Raw genomic sequence first — 15,414 nt, 5'->3', positions numbered from 1 at the left:
TGTAGGAATGACAATCCAGTCCTTCTGTACATGTGGCAACGGGTAGATAATTGAAAAGATATATAAAAGAACTGTTCTGGAAGGCAGAATTCACGTTGTGGATCAGTGATCAGCTGGTGGAAAAACCGCACACACGGAGTCAATGCGCGTTCACACGCACTGATCAGTTTATTCCTCTGATATATTCAATCCTTTACACTTATATTTATTCCCCCTTTTGACAGTTTTCTGTTATAAATCAGTATATATTGCTTGTGCTGAGAGAGGACATGCAGGTGGTTGGTGTGACAGAAGAAGATACAGAGGACAGGGTGAGATGGAAACGATTGATCTGCTGTGGCGACCCCTAGCGGGAACAGCTGAAAGACAAAGAGGAAGTAAAGGAATAATACAGTGATACAGCAGTGACCGCGGCACACCAGAGGGTTTTTTTTTTTATTGGAGGAAGACGGAGTGCGCAGCGTGTCCTCAGTGTGGATTCTGATGATGATGGAGATGATCTCTCTTTTGTTCTGGACGAGGAACCAGAGCAGGTGGTCCACCGACGTGCACACAGATCTCCACAGCTTCTGTTTGCAGTTTCTTCAGGACTCAGGTGCTATGAGCTCCGTTCCAGCACAGAGTCCTGGAACTCACAGATGCAGACACACACTGCTCCAACTGTGGCTCCATGCGCATTTCGTTTAAAGCGTTGAGATCGTTAGCTTCAGTTTTGTTAAGTTCCTCTTTCGTCCCTTTTGCGCTCTTGCTTCGCAGGCTGTTTGGTGATAAAGCTCTTTTGTCCACCTTTTCTCAACAAATTGTGATCTTTTTTACTTTTTCCCTTCATTCAGGAATCGTCATGTGAGGTGTGACTGGGCCATAAAACTGTCAGATTCTGTAGAGACTTTCAAGTCCAGACTTAAGACGCACTTATTTTCCCTTTCATATGGCTAGCATACTGGCATAGTATAGTTCTGCACGTTTTTACTCTTTTAATTAATTTTATTAGTAAACAGAGCGTGCCGTGGCCTCAAATTTATCTAAATTCTGGGTCTTTTAGTGAAGCTCAGGGCTAGTGGCCGGCGATCACTTTAGTATTTCCTGTTTTTCTTGTTGTTTAATGCTGGCAGATTATACTGTATTTCTTCTCTCTCTAATGCCTGATTGTTTTTTCTCTCTGTTTAAGGTGCAGCTCCATCCAGAGATGGGAGTTGTATTTGTGCTGGAGACCCTCCTGTCCTGTGCACCAACAGCTTTTCCTGTATATTCGTTTTGTGAACTGTTCTGTAATTTGTGTCTGTATCATGGCCCAAGCAGAGGGGTCACCCCTTTGAGTCTGGTGTGCTTGAAGTTTATTCCTCAGAGGGAGTTTTTTCTTACCACTGCTGTTCTAGCACCTTGAGGGAACTCTGTTGTGATTTGGCGCTATATAAATGAAAATAAATTGAACTGAATTGAACACTACACTAACCAGGAGGAACCTTTACAAACCCTGCACTAACCAGAACCCTTTACGAACCCTGCAGTAACCAGGATGCTTTGCGAACCCTGCACTAACCAGGATGCTTTGCGAACCCTGCACTAACCAGGATGCTTTGCGAACCCTGCACTAACCAGGATGCTTTGCGAACCCTGCACTAACCAGGACACTTTGCGAACCCTGCACTAACCAGAACCCTTTACAAACCCTGCACTAACCAGGACACTTTGCGAACCCTGCACTAACCAGAACCCTTTACAAACCCTGCACTAACCAGGACACTTTGCGAACCCTGCACTCACCAGGATCCTTTACAAACCCTGCACTCACCAAGACCCTTTACAAACCCTGCACAAACGACAAACGTATGGAAACCTTACAGGAACCAAACCCTGCAGTAACCAGAATGCTACACAAAACATCAACCAGAACCCTACATGAAATGACCGAAATGACAGAAATAACCAGAATCCTACACTCACAAAAGACTTACCCAAGCCCTGCGCTAAGCCAAATCCTACCCTAATCCTTGACCCAGCATTAAACCTTAGACTAAAAATATACCCTAACCCTTCTCCTAATTTTGATCTCTTATCTCTTGGCTGTGTGTCTCAGTGATCAGTGTTACTGGTGGGAAAAGCATCACTGCGTAGCTGGAGACAGCTGGCCCTGGAACAACTGGAGGAGGATGAATATAAAATGAAACATCGTAACGGACAGACCAACGGGCAGGGACCACACACAGACAGCGCCACAGGTAGGACAAAGTTCTGGAGCCTTTTCTTCTGCACTTTTTGCCTGAAGCTGATGTGGAAACAGGACCACATCCATTTGTGAATGTCTCCTAATTAGTGAGATGCACAGCAAAATGATGTGATAGAATGGATATGTTCCCTCACAGTCCAAACCTGTGAGTGGGCGGAGCCTTCTCAGCAGTATTCAAGTGTAATGTTTGACAGTCAAAGGTTTCAGCTCTTTTATATCCAAAATGTTAGTAAGATTATTTGAGACCAAGCAGGCGGTAAGAACACAAATGATCATTTACTATCTGCCAGCTTTGCAAATTAACAAGGATTTATTATTTTATTTCTCCTTTCAAAATATGTCATGTCATATTTTAAAGTAACATCCTGGTTCCTTTTGTCTTCTCAGTAAAGTACTCATGTACTCATGGTTGGATAGCCAGTGAGGCCTGCACAGTGAAAAGATGTTTCTTTAGTCAGCAGAAAGGAAAAGTAGGAATTTAAATGGATGGAGCCGGCGTGTCGTAACACACCTGGACACAGGATGGTTTGCTGCGGTGAAGTGCACACACCACGTCCTTCAGACAGACGGCAGAGACGGCAGGTAAAAAAATGTCTGGTAAATTAAAGGGCTGACCACAAGAGGGCAGAACACGCCCTGCCTCAGGTCTCCAGAGAACCCACATGAACGAACAAAAATCTGTCTTTGAAGACAGAGTTGCAGGAATAAAGTGCCTTAATTGAGAGAGTGGCGACGTGATGAGTCAAAAAAAAAAAAAATCCATCACGTGACTCCTTGTGCCATATTGGGTTCAAAATAGTGTTGGCTGTTAATGTGTCTGCACATAAATCAGCTATTTTATTTATTTATTCACTGTAAATGCAAGGGCTCCAAGATGTACAGATTCCCTTCAGATCCAAACAGAAGAAACATTTGGAAAAATAAAGTCAGTGTGTGGGATGGAAGCTGACATCATCATCAAAGCTTTGAGAGGTAAATTTATTGTTCAGTCCCATGTTCAGTAAAACTCACCTAAACCGTCATCGTATAAACCAGATATTCACAGTCACCGGACAAAAAAGTCCCAAAGTTTTTCTGTTGTTTTCCATGTAATAAACACTGTATATAACAGATTTTGTATAACAGATTTTTTGCTCAGATCTGATAAAATGTCCTGTCCGATCACAATGTATTTCCAGTAAAACCCCGAGCATCTGGACGTGCACAGTAACAGAGGTACAAATTAAAGTTCAGCTCTGACATTCGCTGATTTAAGGAAAGTGGTATCGGAGTCATTTCTGTGATTTAAAGAAATGGCCATTTATTTTTTAAAACAGTGTTCAGACTCGGACCCGCAGCCTGACGTGCACCTGTTAAATCAGGCACAAAGGCTGTGATTTGACACTTTACTGCTTTCAAACCTTTGTCTCCCATCATATTTTATTAGTTTTTACAGTGTGCACGCTGATTACAAATGGATCAGAAAGTCCGCAACTTTACAGTACAAAATCGGAAAAAGAGGAAACTATACAGGTTACCTTTGATTGTAGAAAGTAAAGCTTGTTGAGGGTCAAATTGGTCCAGATAAGCAAAATCCAGAGACAAATCTGTCACACACGTCATTGTATGACACAGAGTTACAGAGCTGCAGCTGCATAAATCAGGCTTTAAATTAATTACATAAATCATCATAAATTGTACATTTGACAGCTTAACTATTTTTATTTATTTTGATAGCACCTGTACCTGGATGTGTTGCTGTATGTGGTTAAATGATTTTAAAAAATGTTGAAAACATTAAAGGTTCATTCAGTAGTTCAGCGCAGTTGGAACCAAAATGGCGCCGTGTTCTGAGTTGACGCCGCTCTCTCAATTAAGGCAGTCTAAGCAGGGGTGGTGGCTAAGCGGTTTGTGCGATTGTAAAGTGTATGGTTCTTGGTTCAAGATCACCCCTGCCTGTTCTCTATGTAATGTGGAGTTACATTAGAAAAGGCAGCCGGCGTAAAACCTGTGCAGATCCAGCCTTGATTTGCAACCCCAAGTGAAAACAATGGAGAAACTGAGTGGGCTTACTTTTGTCTTTGAAGACAGAAGCAGAACCGGACATGAGAAAGTCTAGTTCTGTCCTTGGTAGCTTCCATTTAAGCTTTCTAATGTAGTCCATCTCCTCCAGAAAAAGCCCCTCATTTTTCTTTGCCTGATTATCCTTCAGGAGAACAACGTCCTCCTCTTGAAGGTTTGTCCTCTTCTGTTGCTGCTGTTGCGTGTAACGCTTGTTTTGACTGTCAAGAGCATTCTTAGAGTGAGGCCAAGATGAGACTCTGAGTCAAATGACAGTGAGCTGAAAGGCGTCACCTTCATGACCGCCACTACCTCAGCCATGACTGGAATCAGAACTTCATGTTTCAGACGTTTTTTTTCTGTTTAGGCAGCATGCTGTCCAAATACGTTCTCATGCACCACCCACGTGGGTTCAGCACCCAGCTGCAGCTCTACTTGCTCAGGAATGTCTCCACACTGTTGAAATTCTGGTTCATGTTGACTGTTCTCAAGAAGCTCCAACAAAGTATATGCCACAGTCTGTGTCTGTTTTTGGATCCCTGGACTGTAATGAACCTTCTCAAGGCATTGATGAAGGAGCTCATGGTCCTTATCTCATTCACATCAAGAAAAAGAAGAATAAAGGGCCTTTATTCTCATATGGAGATGAATACATACAACCCCAATTCCAATGAAGTTGGGACGTTGTGTAAAATGTAAATAAAAACAGAATAGAATGATTTTCAAATCCTCTTCAACCTATATTCAATTGAATACACCACAAAGACAAGATATTTAATGTTCAAACTGATAAACTTTATTGTTGTGCAAATATTTGCTCATTTTGAAATGGATGCCTGCAACACGTTTCTAAAAAGCTGGGACAGTGGTATGTTTCCCACTGTGTTACGCAATATCTCTAAAATCAGAAAGGTCTTGTCTCAGAGTGATGCTGAAAAACTAATTCATGCATTTGTTTCCTCTAGGCTGGACTATTGTAATTCATTATTATCAGGTTGTCCTAAAAGTTCCCTAAAAAGCCTTCAGTTGGTTCAGAATGCTGCAGCTAGAGTACTGACGGGGACTAGAAGGAGAGAGCATATCTCACCCGTGTTGGCCTCCCTTCATTGGCTTCCTGTTAATGCTAGAATAGAATTTAAAATTCTTCTTCTTACTTATAAGGTTTTGAATAATCAGGTCCCATCTTATCTTAGGGACCTCGTAGTACCATATTACCCCATTAGAGCGCTTCGCTCTCAGACTGCGGGCTTACTTGTAGTTCCTAGGGTTTGTAAGAGTAGAATGGGAGGCAGAGCCTTCAGCTTTCAGGCTCCTCTCCTGTGGAACCAGCTCCCAATTCAGATCAGGGAGACAGATACCCTCTCTACTTTTAAGATTAGGCTTAAAACTTTCCTTTTCGCTAAGGCTTATAGTTAGGGCTGGATCGGGTGACCCTGGACCATCCCTTGGTTATGTTGCTTTAGACGTAGACTGTGTTTCATAATTATTGTATGGCCTTGCCTTGCAATGTGGAGCGCCTTGGGGCAACTGTTTGTTGTGATTTGGCGCTATACAAGAAAAAAGTTGATTGATTGATTGATTGAGTGTTACATCACCTTTCCTTCTAACAACACTCAATAAGTGTTTGGGAACTGAGGACACTAATTGGTGGAATTGTAGGTGTTGTCTTGCTGAAATAAGCAGGGACGTCCCTGAAAAAGACGTTGTTTGGATGGCAGCATGTGTTGCTCCAAAACCTGGATGTACCTTTCAGCATGATGGTGCCATCACAGATGTGTAAGTTGTCCATGCCATGGGCACTAACACACCCCATACCATCACAGATGTGTAAGTTGTCCATGCCATGGACACTAACACACCCCCATACCATCACAGATGTGTAAGTTGTCCATGCCATGGGCACTAACACGCCCCCATACCATCACAGATGCTGGCTTTTGAACTTTGCACTGGTAACAATCTGGATGGTCTTTTCCTCTTTTGTCCAGAGGACACGACATCCATGATTTCCAAAAACAATTTGAAATGTGGACTCATCAGACCACAGCACACTTTTCCACTTTGTGTCGGTCCATTTCAAATGAGTTCAGGCCCAGAGAAGGCGGCGGTGTTTCTGGATGTTGTTGATGTTTGGCTTTCACTTTGCATGGTAGAGCTTTAACTTGCACTTGTAGATGTAGTGACGAACTGTGTTAACTGACAATGGTTTTCTGAAGTGTTCCTGAGCCCACGCGGTAAGATCCTTTACACAATGATGTCGGTTTTTAATGTAGTGCCGCCTGAGGGATCTTATGTTGGTTTTCAGCCTTGCTGCCTACGTGTAGAAAGTTCTCCAGATTCTCTGAATCTTCTGATTATATTATGAACTGTAGATGATGGAATCCCTAAATTCCTTGTAATTGAACATTGAGAAACATTGTTCTTAAACTGTTGGACTATTTTTTTTCACACAGTTGTTCACACAGTGGTGATCCTCGCCCTTCTTTGCTTGTGAACAGCTGAGCCTTTTGGGGATGCTCCTTTTATATCCAATCATGACACTCACCTGTTTCCAAACAGGTGTTCTTTGAGCATTCATCAATTTTCCCAGTCTTTTGTTGCCCCGTCCCAACTTTTTTGTAACGTGTTGCAGGCATCCATTTCAAAATGAACAAATATTTGCAGAAAAACAATAAAGTTTGTCAGTTTGAACATTAAATATCTTGTCTTTGGTGTATTCAATTGAATATAGGTTGAAGAGGATTTGAAAATCATTGTATTCTGTTTTTATTTACATTTTACACAATGTCCCAACTTCTTTGGAATTGGGGTTGTACAATGAAATATGACCCCTGCATCTACATCTTAATTACAGTCAGACATAATCCAACCACCAGGGGCAGTGTTCAGCCACAGCCCAGTGCCCGGGAACTGACTCCAGATGTAGAGACGCTGCATCAGTCAGACATACAGAAAGGAGCAGACCCTAAATGAGCAGGTTTGATTGTTAGAGGAAACCAGCGTGCATAGAGGAAACTCACAAATACACAAGGACAATGTGCAGACTCCACACAGAAAGGACCAGGTGGGAAGTGATCCCATGACCTTCTTGCTGTGACGCCACCATGCTGTCCTTTTTTGTTTGTTTGTTTTCAACACTTGAATATGTGCTGCTCTTGAATTTTCTTTTTCTTTCACCTGCTCCTGTTGAGAGTCACAGATCATTTTTCACTTTCAATTTTTCAATTTATTTCATTTACATAGCGCCAAATCACAACAAAGTTGCCTCAAGGCACTTCACACAGTAAGGTCTGACCTTACCAACCCCCACAGCAAGAACACAGGTGACACCAGTAAGGAAGAGCTCCCTCTGATGATTTGAGGAAGAAACCTGGGGAAACTCAAAGGGGCGACCCTCTGCTCGGGCCATGATACAGACACACATTACAAAGGGAATATACAAGAAATGGTGCCGGTTGCTCCCGAGTTCCAGAAGTAGCCACCACACCCATCTCTGGATGAAGCCGCACCTCAAACAGAGGAAAAAAACAGAATCAGGCATCAGATAGACAAGATATACAGTATAGTTTGTCAGCATGAAACAACAACAAAAATAATACTAAGGTGATCGCCGGCCACTAGCCCTAAGCTTCACTAAAAGACCCAGACTTTACATAAAATTGAGGCCGCGGCACACTCCGTTTACTAATAAAATGAATTTAAAAGGGTAGAAAGCATAATAACATACTATGCCAGTATGCTAGACATACGAAAGGGAAAAAAGTGAGTCTAATGGCCCAGTCACATGGCACACGACAATTCCTGAACAAAGAGAAAAAAGAAAAAAAGAGTCACAATTCATTGAGAAAAGTGGACAAAAGAGCTTTATCACCGAATAGCCTGCGAAGCAAAAGTGCTAAAGGGACGAATGAGGAACTAAATGAAATGGGAGCTAATGTTGATCTTGACACTTTAAACGAAACGCGCCTGGAGCCACAGCTGGAGCAGTGTGTGTCTGCATCTCTGAGTTCTAGGACTCGGTGCTGGAATGGCGCTCATAGCACCTGAGTCCTGGAGAAACTGCAAACACAAGCTGTGGAGATCTGTGTGCACGTCCTCACCGTCTGTCAACACACTGTGCACTTAGTCTTGCTACAATTAAAAAAAAAAAAAAAAAAACAACTTCGGTGTGCCGTGGTCACTGCTGTATCACTGTATTATGTTACAAAGCCATATGTATTGATTTATAACAGAAAACTGTCAAAATGGGGAATAAATATAAGTGTAAAGATGATTGACTATATCAGAGCAATAAACTGATCAGTCCGCATGAACGCGCATTGACTCGTGTGGTTATTTCCACCAGCTGCAGCTGATCCACAGTGTGAATTCTGTCTTCCAGAACAGCTCTTTATATCATTTGAATTATCTACCTGTTGCCGCATGTACAGAAGGACTGGATTGTCATTCCTACACTCATATTGTTATATTTAATAAAAAATAATAAGCACACGCAGGAGCTACCGCTGCGTTCAGGTACCGTCGGAAATTACACAACTTTTTTTGGTTTTTCAAATTCAGCAGTTGCTTGTGGCAAAATAATTAATTGTATCCACACAAAAGATTAATTCTCACCTATATAAGATGCCTGATCCCAGTGAAGCTGACTGTCCACCCAGATAAAAAAAAAAATCCAAGCACTAAGGCTGAGTTTGCCCTGTAATTTCCGATGGTACATGAACGCAGCAGCAGCAGTGCTCACAAACTGGCTTCTGCATGGTGTGAAAACATTCAGCTGGTCGAACGAAGTCAAACTAAATGCTGACGTTACAAAAACTAAACAAATGATAAAAAAAACGTCAATTCAATTCAAATTTATTTATTAGCACATTTAAAACACAGCTGCAGCTGACCAAAGTGCTTCACAATAATAGCAATACAAAAGTGTAAAATATTAACAAAGGAAAAGAATAAAAAATAAATAAATAAATAAAAAATACAGAGCAAAATAGCAGAGCAAAGCATCCACCATTTAGCCAGCGCTGAAAGACAGGGAGAAGAGATGAGTTTTCATTCTGGACTTAAACTGTCCCACAGACTCTCAGGACCTGACAGTCAGCGGAAGATCGTTCCAGAGCCGTGGTGCTGCCACAGAAAAGGCTCTGTCACCTCTGGATTTAAGCCTGGCTTTAGGAACAGCCAGGAGAAGCTGGTCAGCTGATCTCAGAGCCCTACGTGGAGTGTACGGCTGCAAGAGCTCACTCAGATACACTCAGATATACAATCCGAATAAATAACAATTTATTCTGCAAATGTGCACAAACAACCAAATATGCCTTTAGTCTGTCAATCACAAAACTCAGTGACGCGTGGGCAGGCTCGAGGGTAGGAGACGCCTAACCAGAGAAGAGCCGGGACCCACGAGGTTCCAGCTGTCAGATCCGGTACTGCTGGCAGGAACAGACACAGGTTAAAGGTGGGTGTGTGTACACCCAGCAAACAGTCAGCAAAAATACAGTTCCTTCCTGAGGGAAAAACCTCCACCTCCAAACACAGGAACACAGAGTACGTGCAGTGTCTTATGTATCACTTAATCAAGTCTGAAGTGAGGAGTGGAGACGCCAACTCCTCCAACTTCCACAAACTCGGGTACAAGCTGCAAGTGTACAAAAGGTTAACGACAGCAAAAAGCTCTGCTGCAAAAATGTGTGCATACGGCACAGATCGGCTGAGTTGTTTACCTGATGGGTAATGGCTGATAACTCTGCAGAGGTATGGTGTCTCTCCCAGGCCTTTATGGATGATGCTGATGAATTGATGGGTGACAGCTGTCAGAAGCGGTGCTCCTGTGAGGCGACTACGCCCTCTAGTGTCTGAAACCCGACGACAGGCAGGGTGCCCTCTGGTGGTGAGCCAGCAGTACCTCCTCTTCAGGCGGCCCACACAACAGGACCCCTCCCCCCAATGGGCGCCTCCTGGCGCCCGACCTAGCTTGTCGAGTGTCGCTGGTAGAAGTCGTCCAGGAGGGCCGGATCCAAGATGAAGCTCCTCTTCACCCAGGAGCGCTCTTCGGGTCCGTACCCCTCTCAATCCACCAGATACTGGTAACCCCGACCCCTCCAGCGAACATCAAGCAGCCTCCTAACTGTCCAGGCTGGCTCGCCGTCGATGATGCGGGCAGGAGGCAGCGCTGGTCCGGGGGTGCAGAGGTCTGAGGTGTGATATGGTTTGATCTTTGAAACATGGAACACGGGATGTATCCGCAGTGAAGCAGGGAGTCTGAGCTTCACTGGGGCTGGACTGATTACTTTTACGATGGGGAATGGTCCAATGTAGTGATCAGTCAACTTGGGTGAGTTCGTGTGCAGAGGGATGTTTTTGGTGGAAAGCCAGACCTCCTGCCCGGGATGGTAAGCGGGGGCCGGGGCTCGTCGGCGGTCTGCATGGGTCTTCGCCCTCGACCTCTCCCTCCACGGCTGGGAATAATGGGGGCTGGTACCCCAAACACACTTCAAATGGGGAGAGGCCGGTCGCCGATGAGATCTGGCTGTTGTGGGCATACTCGATCCAGGCGAGGTGTTGACTTCAGGCCGTCGGGTGTGCAGAGGTGACACACCTCAGGGCCTGCTCCAGATCTTGGTTAGCCCGCTCTGCTTGTCCGTTGGTCTGGGGGTGGTACCCGGACGACAGGCTTGCGGTGGCCCCCAGTTCCCTACAGAAACTCCTCCAGACTTGCGAGGAGAACTGGGGACCACGATCCAAGACGATGTCAGTCGGGATACCATGCAGATGCACGACGTGGTGGACCAAGAGGTCTGCGGTCTCCTGGGCCGTCGGGAGCTTCGGGAGGGTCACGAAGTGGGCCGCCTTGGAGAACCAGTCCACTATCGTCAGGATGGTTGTCATTCCCTGGGACGCAGGGAGGCTCGTAACAAAGTCCAGTAACCTGCGGGAGAAATAGGCACAAGGGTGGAGAACCTTATCGGACTCCCTGCTCTGGGACAGCACAGCTCCTATCCCTGAGTCAGAGGCATCCACTTCAATGATGAACTGGCGGTTAGGATCGGGCTGCACCAGAACTGCCGCAGTCGAGAACCGGTGTTTCAACTCCCTAAACACGGCTTTGCACCGATCCGACCAGGTGAAGGAGACTTTTGTGGAGGTCAGGCTGTAAGGGGACCAACAACCTGACTATAGCCCTTAATGAACCTCCTGTAGAAATTTGCGAGGCCGAGGAACTGTTGCAGCTTCCTACGGCTTACCAGTTGGGGCCAATCTCTTGCCACCGCTACCTTAGCTGGATCAGGTGCGACTGAGTTGGAGGAGATGATTAACCCCAGGAAGGACAAGGAAGTACGGTGAAACTCGCACTTCTCGCCCTTCACAAACAGCCAATTCTCCAACAACCGCTGCATTTCTGAGATCCAGTTTCGTGAATATTTTGGCTCCATGCAGGGGCGTGAACACTGAATCCAATAGAGGTAACGGGTATCGGTTGCGAACCGTGATCTCGTTCAGCCCTCTATAATCAATGCATGGACGGAGTCCGCTGTCCTTGCCCACAAAATCGAAACCTGCACCCAATGGGGAGGAAGAGTTCCGGATTAACCCGGCAGCTAAAGAGTCCCGGATGTAGGTCTCCATTGATTCGCGCTCAGGACGTGAGAGATTGTACAGCCTGCTGGACGGATACTCAGCGCCCGGAACCAAATCAATAGCACAATCATACGGTCGGTGCGGGGGAAGCGTGAGTGCCAGATCTTTGCTGAAAACGTCAGAAAGATCATGGTACTCAGCCGGCACCGTTGTAAGATTGGGGGGGGACTCGGACCTCCTCCTTAGCTGTCTCACCTGGTGGGACCGAGGATCTTAGACACTCCTGGTGGCAGGTTTTGCGCCATTGAGCCACAACCCCAGTCGGCCAATCGATCCGGGGATTGTGCTTAATCATCCATGGATAACCCAAATAACCCTGGAGGTAGACGGTGTTACAAAAAACACAATCTCCTCCCTGTGGTTTCCAGAGACAACCAGTGTTAAGGGCTGTGTCTGGTGTGTGATTACTGGAAGAAGGGTGCCATCTAGTGCCCGTACCTTCAATGGTGAAGGAACAGCCACCAGAGGGAGCCCCACCTCCTTAGCCCATATACTGTCCAGTAGATTCCCTTCTGACCCGTTTCAATCAGTGCTAGGGCATTAAGGGTTAAATCCCCACAGAGGATCGTGACTGGGAGTCGTGCGCATTTGCGTGGGATACCCGTGTGGTTTATATGACTCACTCTTAACCCAGTCTCTAAGGTTGAGTCAAGTTGTTTGACCGCCTGGGGCCCCTGATTCTGCGCATGCTCATTTGAGCCGCAGTAAACACACTCTCCATGTGCCAGTCTCCTTTGTGTCCTCCTTCTCACTTTGGCCCTGCTTGTTTCCATAGCAACGTCAGCAGGGAGCTGTTGTCACGTGGAGATCCCTGGCCTTGGAGCGGGGAGCGGGCGGGGCTGCTTCGGACCTGGAAGAGGGAGGGACGACGCGCACCCGGCCACGTCCTTCGTCTCGCTCCCGTTGATGTTCAGCTAACCGATTGTCTAATCGTATAACCAGATCTATCAGCCATCTAAATCCCGCGGTTGAGCTTTCGCCACCAGGTGCTCATTTAGGGCCGGAGACAGCCCCTTTACAAAGGCGGAGCGCCACCGAATTCCAGCCAGCCCTCGCTGCCGCAACGTGGAAGGCGACTGCATATTCGGCTGCGCTATGGCGCCCCTGTCGGATTGACAGTAGCACATTTGAAGCGGATTCGCCTCTGTGAGGATGATCATACACCTGTCGAAACCCTGATAAACTCAGTGTACGTAGACAGGAGCCGTGAGTTCTGCTCCCAGAGCGCGTGCCTTGCCCCGAAGCAAATTAATCACATAAGCCACCCGGCTTCTGCGATTTGAAGCGAAACGTCCTCACGTCAACCAACCCAGTCCAGTCAAAGATTCAAGCTTCTCTACTATAGAAACCACCTGGACAACTGAGAGCCTACACAGAAACATCCCCATAAGATCTTCACCGAAAGCCATCTGAATTTTCCAAATGGTTTCCACCTGGCTGTCTCTCACACTTTCTGAAAAAATTTTGATGAAGCAAAGCGGCAGTCGATCAGCCAATTTCCTGACAATGAATATCCAACGAGGGGGCTGGACCACTTCTCCCACAAGGTGTGCTCACATGTGAACGATGCAACCGACAGGCGTGAAAAAACTCACGCATGTGCACGAAGGTTCAAGCTTGTCTGATGCAATCACACGATTCAAATCCATATTGTTTTTGCAAAAAATAAAAAGGTCGGATAGTTTTCTAACAGACCTCGTATAAATGTGCTTTTGTAAAAGATGCCATTTTTTTAAGTCAAGTTGTGATAACTGTCTGATATAACTGCATAATATAAAATGCATAGAACACTTCCATCTACTAGCACCCAGACGCTCAGACCCTAACCCATAATCTTTTGCGTGCCAAAAGAGAGTTTTGAGAGTTGCTGCGGTTTAAACAGCACAGAAAAAAATCCACGATGACAGTTGTAAATAGTGCAGCAGATAACTCAAACAATCATGCAAATGGTGATAAAAGCATCAAATTCGGCAGAAATACTTCTTCGACACTCCTCTTTTGAAAAAAATGACTGGCCACTTGACTTTTCAATCGGTGATAAGGTTGGGGTCAATTGAAGAATTACAAAGAGGTCAAAATTAAAAGATGCTCCAATCATATTGAAAAATATGTCATAGAATCCAGTAGACGTAGACCTTGTTTGACCTTTACTTGGGAGACCAAGCATTCAGCACTGTCAAAACTATTCAATTTATTAATCCTATTAGCTCAACCAATAATTTGCATCACTTCTTACCAAAATTGGAGCAACTTTAACTTTTGATCCCTGTACAAAATGAAACTGAGCTTTGTCACCATTCTTGCTGTTTTTATCCTGTAACCAGTGTTGTATAAAGTACTGGAAAATCACACTTAAGTAAAAGTACAGATACCCATTAAAAAAATGACTTTGGTAGACGTTCAAGTCACCGATTGAAATGCTACTCAAGTAAAAATCTTAAAGTATCGTACTTAAGTATAACAAGTAATTTACAACTAAATGTACTCAAGTATTGAAAGTAAAAGTACAAGTAAATGTTAATAATCAAAAACGAATTGATTTTATATATATATATTACAAAGTTTAGGCTTGTAAATGACTGGTAGTATTAGTCAAAATACTGAAAATTGTGCACATCACACAAAAACACTTCAGAAACAAGGTTTCAAAACCTAAACAAGAGTAGGCTACTCACTAGGTGTTCACAGGAAACAGGTATTTCTATATGTATTTATTTATTTTTATTGTTACATGGTTTTATCTTTTCTGTTTTGTTTCATTGGGTTCTTTTTCTCTTTCTCTAAAATTGTATTGTAACATTAGTCTGTCATTATTGATCTATTATCTATTATGTAGACTATTGTTGCTATTATTAATATATGAATAAAAATAAATTAAAAAAATTACAATATGACTCTTTTACGACAACGAACGCTGAGTCATAAATTATACAGAAAACAAATCAACACAAACGTGCTGATGTGAACAGCTTAATGCTAAATTTAACATTGAAAACACCATAGACAAGCTAACGTGTTAGCATCGGTCCCGTTTTTAAGTTATAAAATACATCTATCAACCATAACATGTTGGTTTAACATAAAAACATTAAATTTTACTCACAGACATATGCTCTTCAGGGTTTTAGCGGGAAAAATTAGGATAAAGCGAAATTAACAATGAATCCACGAATCGTAGATCAAAGCACTGCTTCAGTCTCTGAATCACTGCTTCGATTGGTTCAAGGTTCAAGCAAAGCCATTCTGCAGAAAAGTGATTACAGACCCGCTGCAGGTCTGTAATCAATGCAGAGAAATGATCATTTTCCTGACAAACACCCCCAAGTGCACAACTGCAAAAAAGCCTACGGACATGCCTCATGACAAATCGACCTGACTTCGTTGCAGTCAGTAGTTGTCTCTGGGTGAAAATGCAACTTTTTTCATGTGTGTCTTGTTGTGTTGTTTTGTTTTGTTTTTTTTGTAACGAGTAACGGCATGGCGCATAGAAAATGTATTGGAGTAGAAGTATG

Source organism: Thalassophryne amazonica, chromosome 3 (assembly GCF_902500255.1).
Source record: "Thalassophryne amazonica chromosome 3, fThaAma1.1, whole genome shotgun sequence".
NCBI lineage: Eukaryota > Metazoa > Chordata > Actinopteri > Batrachoidiformes > Batrachoididae > Thalassophryne > Thalassophryne amazonica.
The sequence above is the reverse complement of the archived record's forward strand: the minus strand, read 5'-3'. Positions refer to the sequence as shown.